Raw genomic sequence first — 10378 nt, forward strand, 5'->3', positions numbered from 1 at the left:
TTGGATGGTTTAAGGTGGGTATATATATAATATTTCGAACATATAATTAACCATGGTTGTTGACTTGCACAGTTCTTAGGTTAAATTAACATATAATTAACCATGGTTGTTCTTGGGTTAAATTAGAGTCATTATATTTTGATTATTTGTCAATTTACTTTTTTAAAATGTTTAAGTTTGTTTTGGCCGATCATCTCGTTCTAAGTTGAAAAGTCTTCCATGATATTTCGTTAGATCTATTTTAGAGCGATAGTTTAGAGTTTTCTATATATCCTGCACCATGACAGAGGTGGCCACGGTATTATAGACCATGTACTTGATTTAGAGTAGTACTGAAGTACGTGATTACGAGGTGCATAATCGAAGTTCAATTTCCGAACATAAATGGCGGTCGAGACTTGAGAAGTCTCAGAAAATGGTTAATTTACCTTGCATGCATGCCCAAGTACTTGAACTTCTCGAATTGATTAATTAATTGTCTTAACTTATGCTTACCCTCATGTCCCATCAAAACGCATAATAATCATGATATAAAGAAGCGAGCTGTATATATATAATGTGTAACGCATAGTATGTAAGGAACTACGTACAAATATTTCTAGGTCCTGCTTAATAAGAACATAGATTTTCTTGTGCGCGTTTGTAATCAAATATAATAACTAATAAGAACGTACGTACACAGATAACAGAAAGCACACAGATAATAGATTTTCTTGGTTTAATTAGTTTGATTGTAAGAAATTATCAATGCCATGCATATATAGGTGTATGACCCAAATCGATCGATCATGTGCGCGCGTTGCATGCATCTTGCTTGTGGAGTACTGAATGAGAGATATGAAGTAATGTTATATGCAGTCGTGGAGTGCGTAAGTGTCGCATATGCAGTCACTTTAAAAAATAGTAAGATCTATTATTAAAAAAATTTTTTTTTTATATGAGTTTCGTATTTATTCATTTTTTCAAAATAATTTTACGGCGTTTTAAGAAATGATAGTTGCAAATAAAGTTATTGTCGATGTCTGGATATATGAATCATAAAACAATGTAAAGCTATTGCAACTGAATTCGAGAGTTAATAAAGATAGAAAGCCGATGAATGCACACCACATAGAGATCAATGACCACCCCGGCCTAAAAGAAAATTTTCCACACGGGGAGAGCTGTACTAGTGGTTTAAAAAGCATGCTACAAGCACATTTACGTAGCTATATTGAGAAAAAAGATTTTCGAACAATATGCAACAATAACATATCCAACATCAAGAAATTACAAGCAGTTATATAATAGAATTAGTTCAGAAAACCATAGACAAACATGACAGCCCATTCACATGCTTGTCTATGTATTTGTGAGCATGACAGCCCATAGATAATACTCACATATGTATTTATAAGCACGACAGCCTATTCACCGGCCTGTGCACACAGCCTATTCACTGTCACGTTTATATTTGTAACTCATCTCAATCTTTTTCAATTCATCTCATTTCATTATTATAATTTTCTCAAATTTGTACATAAAATATAATAAATAATTCAACTTTTTCAAATTTCAAAATAACTTTTCAAAATTTCCACACAAAATATAATAAATAATTCAATTTTTATTCTACTATTCACAAACCATCTCAACCCATCTCAATTCATCTCTGAATCCAAACCACTCCTAATGTAGGCAAATATCATCTTAAAGTAAAACAAAAATATCAAAATGAAACCCTAAGACTAAATTCCAGAACTCAATAACATGAAAATGAAAAATTATTGTTCTTTTCCCGCCTAGAGATAGAAAGAAACAACACTACAAAATAAATTCGACACCATTATAAATTTGAGAGTATTTCCAAAACAAAATCTCCAAGAATATAAAAAAAGAAAAAAAAATTATTTCAATAGCTAGACACAAGAAGCCCCAAAATAGCTTACGAAATTTGTGAAAGTAGGAGGACTTGATGAGGTATACAATAACCAATAATTATTGGATGAATATAAATGAGGGTTTACAAATTAAGGCATCAGTGATCGAGAAATTTAATGAAATGGATGAGAACTTTAAATAGAGGTTGTATAACAATAGAGAACAACAAAATTAAGTCTTGAAGTCAAGGAGTAGCAGGTCTCGAAGTTAAGGAGACCTACGACCAGGGTTCGCCTTCCCTTAGAGGATATCCACGACCATCAGTGTACATCTTGTGGGTATCATCTGAAGAGAATATCCTGTAGGTATTTTCAAACCATGCACTGTGGCCTCAAAAGCATGCCACAAACTCAACCTCCATTGTAGATGAAGTAATAATTGTTTATTTCATGCTTTTCCATGAGATCGTTCCACTAGCCAATAGGAAAACATAACCTGAAGTAGATTTCCTGCTATCAAAGCAACCGGCAAAATCAGAGTCTGAGTATCCAGTTACCTCCAAACTGTCAATTCTTCTAAAGGCTAGTTAGTAATCCTTAGTTCCTTGTAGATATCGCAATATTCTCTTTACTGCTTTCCAATGAGACATCCCTGAGTTATTTTGATAGCACCCAAGCATGCCTATTGCAAAACTAATATCTGGCTTCTTTCAAATCTGTGCATATATCAACCTCTCCACAACCAAAGCATATGGAATTTTTGCCATCTTTTAACACTCGACTCTTTTACACTCTTCAGGCAATTCAGCGAGATCCCAGACTTGATTCTAATCCATAGATTTTAACTCTTCTTTCATGACATCGATCTATTTACTAGAATCACTCATCTTTATGGCTTGTGAAAACGTTAGTAGATCTTCACTTCTCCCAATGTCAAATTTAGATTCCTAGATATACACCACATAGTCTACTGAAATAGTAGGTCTCTGATCTCTCTGTGATCTGCGTAGGACTACCTGTTTTGGTGACTCTGAACGTAGTTCATCATTGGTATTATCATTCTAAGATGGGTGACTCTGAACTCGGTTTAAGATATACATTTTCATCTTAATGGATTTATCCCACAATGATTTAGGTAAGGTAGAATTGCTTATCATACTTCTGATCATATCCAATAAGGTCCGATTACGTCTTTCAGCAATACCGTTTTGTTGTGGTGTCCCTAGCATCGTGTATTGTGCAACAATACCATGCTGTTCAAGAATTTTGGCGAATGGGCTAGGGTTTTGACCGGATTCGTCATACTTTCCATGGTATTCTCCATGTCGATCCAACCTTATGATTTTCACCTTTCTATTTAACTGTCTTTCCACCTCTATGAGAAATACCTCAAGTACCAATACAACTTGAGATTTCTCATATACTATATAGATATATCCAAACTGTGAAAAATCATCTATAAAGGTGATAAAATATTTTTCTCCACAAAAACATTCAGTGGAGAATGGTCTACATATATATATATATATATATATATATATGTGTGTGTGTGTGTGTGAATTATTTCAAGAAGCTTCTTACTTCTTGTGGCACCTTTCTTAGTATATTTGGTTTGCTTTCTTTTAATGCAATCCATACATACTTCAAGATTAGTAAAATCTCAATGCAGAATTATTCATTCTTTTACTAATCTCTATAACCTTTCTTTGGAGATGTCTCCCAATCTTTTATGCCACAAGTCATAAGAATTTTCATTCATCATGTTTCTTTTAGTTCCAATACATGCTTTATGGTGATGGGTATATGTATTTTTAACAAATGTATTATCGAGGCAAAGTCAATAAAGGCCATTGGAAAAAAACCAAGAACCAATAGATAAAGTGTCTCTAAACAAATTGAAACTACCATTATGGAATGAAAAATAATAACTATCAGTGTTAAGTCTGGATAGGAAAATTAAATTACGCCTCACTGAAGGCACAAAAACTGTGTTATGAAGGTCTAAGAGCACTCTCATTGGATTAGTCAAAGTTAAAGGATATTTTTTATGGATATAAGATAAATTTGACTTTTGGCTATTCTATTCACATAAATCTCCACAGTGGAATAACTATTTTTTTTATTATATAACAACAAAATAATATAAGATGAATTTAGTTTTGATTATTCACATCAAATCTCCATATTAGATTATATATTTATTCATTATAAAGTAATGAATGACTAATAATTTCAAAAATATTTAATTTTTTTAATTATTAATTTATTTTATTTTATCATATTTTACTATTCTATCAATTATATATTAATTAATAATCATATTTTTATTAAATTAATATATCACTAACTCAAATTAATATACCAATTGTGATAAAATATGTGATAGAAAGAAAGTGAGAGAGAAATAATTAATAAAATATGTATTTGATGTATGTATAGTAACCTTCAAATTTGAAAAAACTTTTGAAAGTCACTGTAACTAAATTTTAAATATTTAGAATTTAGCTAATTCATTGTGAGTATATTATGCTCTCTAATAGCTAAATACTCAATGGATTTATCTTTTAGCTAATCCAATGAGAGTGTTCACAATGACCGGTACTCAAAACTAAATGAAAGGTTTCTATGGCTAAAACTTCAGACTTATTCTTATGTCCCATAAAAATAAATCGCTCACTAGGGTTTGGTGTATGGCTTGTAAGGTATCCCTGCATGGTAATGGAAACATGAACATTAGCACCCACATCTAGCCACCAAGAGTTAGTAGGAACATTTACAAAGTTTTATTCAAAATATACAAAGGTAAAAGGCTTACCCTTCTTTTCAAACCAAGTCTTACGTTTTGGACACTCAAATTTCATATGTCCATGTTTCCCACAAAAGTAGCATTTACTACTGTTATGTTGAATCTGATTGACTTTCGCAGGCTCCTTTCCTTTCGGTGGTCCAGTTCGTTTCATTTTGTCATAATGATACTTTTTCTTTGTAGCTTCTTAAGTCACAAAATTAGCAAAGTAATGTCCTTGTTGTTTCAGTCTTACTTTGTCCTGAACTATCATACTTGCCAACTTATTCACCTTCCATTTATCTTTAATAGAATTATAGTGCATCTGGAATGGACTGTACTAATGTGGCAATGAGTTTAGAATAAACTGTATAATAAATGATTCATTACTTTCATTCTCAGGGTTTGTAATCTGGCAGCAATATTTGTCATTTCAAGGATATACTTTTGCATTCCTTTAACTCCATCATATTTCATGGTGGTAAGTCTAGCCATTAGTGTTCCTTCTAAATATTATCTACGACTGAAACCTCTCTTTAGCATTTTGCAAAAATATTTGGGCATCCTCAATACTAGGGAGTGAATTTTTTATATTTTCGGCTATAGTCATTCTCATGAATATTAGATTCAGCCTGTTTGATCTTTCTCACTATTTAAATGATTCTCTCTCATCCCTGTTAGTACTCTCAATGATGGGTGGTTGTTTTGGACTTGTAAGGAATGAGTCCAGGTCAAGGACGCCTAAAGTGAATCTAACTTACTCGACCCACCCAGAAAAATTAAAGCCATTCAAAACAGGAATAGATGAAGTCTATGAATGTAATGATGTTGGTACGCTTACTGTAAGAAAAATTTTGTCACATAATGCTTTGAGTTAGACACTCATAAACAATAATCAGAATTCAAACAATTATAGATGAACTAGTATTGTCATCAAGACCCTTCGTTGAGAGTAGATCTTAATACACAAAGGGTTCTCACTAGTATTAAATTCTATGGATGAACTAGCTGTATAATCATAATTCTACTTTGGGAGTAAACTCTGACATACAAATTGTTTAGTCCAACCTTACTTTAATGGATGAACTAGTAGTGTCATCAAAACCCTTATTTGGGAGTAGATCTTGACGCACAAATTGTTCACTCAAACCTTAATTTGATGGATGAACTTGTAGTGTCATTGAGACCCTTCCTTGGGAGTAGATATTGACACACAAATTGTTCACTCCATCATATCCAACTTACTATGAGGTTTAATGATTCTTTTTACCAAAATTTAAGAAAATCTTGTACTTTTGAGAAACCAATATTTTCCTTAATTTTGGTGTAAATTATTTTCCCATATTGGATAAACAATTATATCTAGCATAATAACAATAATTTAAATAAGAGCAAAAAATAAATATTAAATAATTCATACATGTAATTTAACAATAAGAACATGCACATAAAAGAAAAATCAAATTTTAGTTTTTTTAATTAATAATATTAAAATAATAATAATATATTATATTATAATTTGACTTGTCCAAGTCTGGACCTGACCGATCTAGTAACCTGGACCGAAACTTGGTTCAATGGTGAGGTCGTGGGTCAGGTCATATAGTGACCCTAGGTCGGGCCTACTATACAGACCCAATTCTTTGGCCCATTTTTTTCTATTATTTGGGCGGGCTAGATTTCTAGCCTACTGTGCTGGCCCGTATCCTTATTACAGTTTTACAACTTCTTGGACTGGGCCAAAGCCCACGGCCAGGCCCACAGCCCAAATCCTCATGGTTTGAAAACCCTAGACAGCAACGCCTTATTCTTTCTTCTTCATCCAAGCAATGCCGCACCAGCCAGTTAATCCTTCAGTTTGGCGCAACCATGGAAGTCATCAGCGAGGAGAAGACGACATGGCATCCCAAGCCTCCTCCCGCCGCCGAGGTCCACCTCCATTCACTGTTTCCTTTTTTTTTTCACCAACATCACCACGGCAGCCACTAGGCTTTAAAGCCTTTTGTGCCACCGTCACAGAGGCATCGCGGAGGAGATTCTTAGCCTCCTCCCAGCGCCAAACACCTCTCCTAGTTTTGTACCAACAAAATCGAGGTTCACAATCTGGCAGCACCCATTCGGGGTTTCAAAACCCCTTACACTGCCCCTTTTATGACGCCCCTTTACGCCGCCGTTAGTGTTGAGTCACCAGCACAGTGACACCGGCCACCTTACACCATACACTACCTATAACAGATTTTTTCCTTTTAGTGGGACTGTGAGGAGCAACTAAGAAAATAAGAAAACAAGGCTTAGCCCAGAACAAATAGGCCCCTCGGCCCGACCTGCAAGTAGACTCTCCTGGACGCAACCTTCACATGGGAGCAGACTGCAGGGGATGGGACTCGCCGTAGTGGAGATCCCTCGAACAGCGTCTAGCCCTTGAGTACCTGCCCATGTGAACGAGCAGGAAGCAATGGGGACCCTCGATCCTCTGACAAGGTGACATCAACGGACCAATGAGACACCAGCAAGGTAAGGCAAACTGGGGAACCATGTCGCATTAATGACACCATTACCCGATCAACATATCACATTAATGACGTCGTCGCAGAGGCGTGCCGCATTAAATGTCTCTAATAAAAGGAACAGTAAAAATGACATGAGCTCCACGAGGGCAGGCACAATCTCCCCCCCAGCCCCCAAAACTCAAAGTATAAATAACGATCCCCAGGTACGAGAAAGTTGTCTGGTCTCTAGGCCCTCTCATTATTTGCAATCTTCTAAAATACTTTACTGACTTTGGCATCAGAGACTCTCTGGCCCCAATGCTTCCCTCTTCCAGCTTCTTTCTTCTTTGTTTTCGCAGACCCAGCTTTAAAGACCTCAATTGCTGTAACATGACCTAAAGGCATACGAAATACGATGTTAACACTACCAACACATATAGCGGCTCCTTAACTATCAACACGGTGCAAACAATGAGGGATAAAAATAAAATAAAACCCAAGAAGAACTGAAACAGATGCTTCATGGAATACTTTGTGGAATCGTGAACAATCACGTAAGAGTTTTTCTTTCTTAGAAACATATCAACATAAAATGGGAGAAGTACGTAGTATAATGATGTTAAATTAATATACGATAATATATATCAAATCTATATTTTATCGAGACCATAGAATATATGTAACCTGACGCTATGATACCACATATTAAATATTTTAATACAAGCATTAATAATTGGATCTTCGATCTTCTATAATCCATGATAATAAAACAATAACAATTAAAAGATGTACTTTTCTCCATCACAATTCGATGAAGAATCTAACATGATTATGAGATAATGATCACCCTAGCAGCTTAACCTCCAAATGTTTCCTGATGGTTAGATGTACAATAATGTTGTGGGTGAGAATCCTTAACTCCACAGTACTATTTATAGACTTTTGGCCATCAAGAAATTTAGAGACTTCGTATCTCATTGTGACTAAATATAGATGTATTCTTATCCAACTGTGACTCATTAATTAGGTGATAATATTTGAATTAGTCTAAACCCATTAATATACGAGTGTATGAGACAAAACTCTTAATTGAATCTTCGATAAACACAATATTAAGGGCTCGTTTGTTTTCAGAGATGAGATGAGATGAGATGAGATGAGATGAGTTGAGATTAAAGTTAAAAAGTTGAATAAAATATTGTTAGAATATATTTTTTAATATTATTGTTGTTTTGGGATTTGAAAAAGTTGAATTGTTTATTTTATTTTGTGTGGGGATTTGGGAAAGTTGTAATGATGAGGTGAGATGAGATGAGATGAGATGAGATGAGATGTTTTTGGAAAACAAACAAGGCCTAAATGTACATGGGTGGGTCCAGTACTCTATTTAAAAATTATATCATATTAAAATAAAATGACTTACATTTTAGATTCAGATAATTTATTTTAGTCAAATAAAATAAATAAAATTAAAATACTTATAATTTAAAATGTGATATAATTATTTCATGGCATGCAAAATCCTTACTAATTTTCCATATATAGTTGAGTACTATATATCAAGCATTTTTAATGAACAAACTAATAATTACGACCTTGCGATCAGGCCCATCATGTGAACAAACAAAAAAGCTTTGCACACTATATATATATATATATATATATATATATATAGCTTAAGCAGTTGCGCCTTATAATCGATCTCTGTTTAGTAAATAATTTCAATGGTAAACCGTTTCGGAGAAAACAGTACTTGTGAACCCTTACTGCTATCGAAGAATCAAAGTTTTTGGCATGCTTGCATGTCAACAAAAAGCTCTTTCATTCGGTGCAATATGCGTTGACTCAAGAACTCAGTCTCAGGTTGTGTTTGGGTAACAGAGATATCTCAACACTTTTCAAGTATTTTCGTACTTTTAAAAATACTTCACATGCTAAACAACTTAAAATACTCTCAATGGGACCCACAAACCCACTTCAATCTCTACTCATAACTATTCACAAACATTCTATAATACTTATCACTATTATATATACATAAAAAATAAAATCACTATAATATTTATCACTATTAAATATAAAAAAAATCACTATAATATATAAATAAACAATAAAATCACTATAATATATAAATAAAAAATAAAATCACTATAATATTTATCACTATTAAATATAAATAAAAAAATCATTATAATATATAAATAATAAAAAATCACTATAATATATAAATAAAAAATAACATCTCTATAATATATAAATAAAAAATAAAATCACTATAATATATAAATAAAAAATAAAATCATTATAATATATAAATAAACAATAAAATCACTATAATATATAAATAAAAAATATTTATCACTATTATATATAAATAAAAAATAAAATCACTATAATATATAAATAAAAAATAAAATCACTATAATATTTATCACTATTAAATATAAATAAAAAAATCATTATAATATATAAATAATAAAAAATCACTATAATATATAAATAAAAAATATTATAATCACTATTATATATAAATAAAAAATAAAATCATTATAATATATAAATAATAAAAAATCACACTATAATATATAAATAAAAAATATTTATCACTATTATATATAAATAAAAAATAAAATCACTATAATATATAAATAAAAAATAAAATCACTATAATATATAAATAAAAAATATTTATCACTATTATATATAAATAAAAATTAAAATCACTATAATATTTATCACTATTAAATATAAATAAAAAAAATCATTATAATATATAAATAATAAAAAATCACTATAATATATAAATAAAAAATATTTATCACTATCATGTATAAATAAAAAATAAAATCACTATAATATATAAATAAAAAATAAAATCAATATTATATATAAATAAAAAATATTTATCACTATTATATATAAATAAAAAATAAAATCACTATAATATATAAATAAAAAATATTTATCACTATTATATATAAATAAAAAATAAAATCACTATAATATATAAATAAAAAATAAAATCACAATAATATTTATCACTATTAAATATAAATTAAAAAATCATTATAATATATAAAAAATAAAAAATCACTATAATATATAAATAAAAAATAAAATCTCTATAATATATAAGTAAAAAATAAAATCACTATAATATATAAATAAAAAATAAAATCACTATAATATATAAATAAAAAATAAAATCACTATAATCTATAAATAAAAAATATTTATCACTATTA

Source organism: Juglans regia, chromosome 7 (genome assembly GCF_001411555.2).
Source record: "Juglans regia cultivar Chandler chromosome 7, Walnut 2.0, whole genome shotgun sequence".
Classification (NCBI taxonomy): Eukaryota; Viridiplantae; Streptophyta; class Magnoliopsida; order Fagales; family Juglandaceae; genus Juglans; species Juglans regia.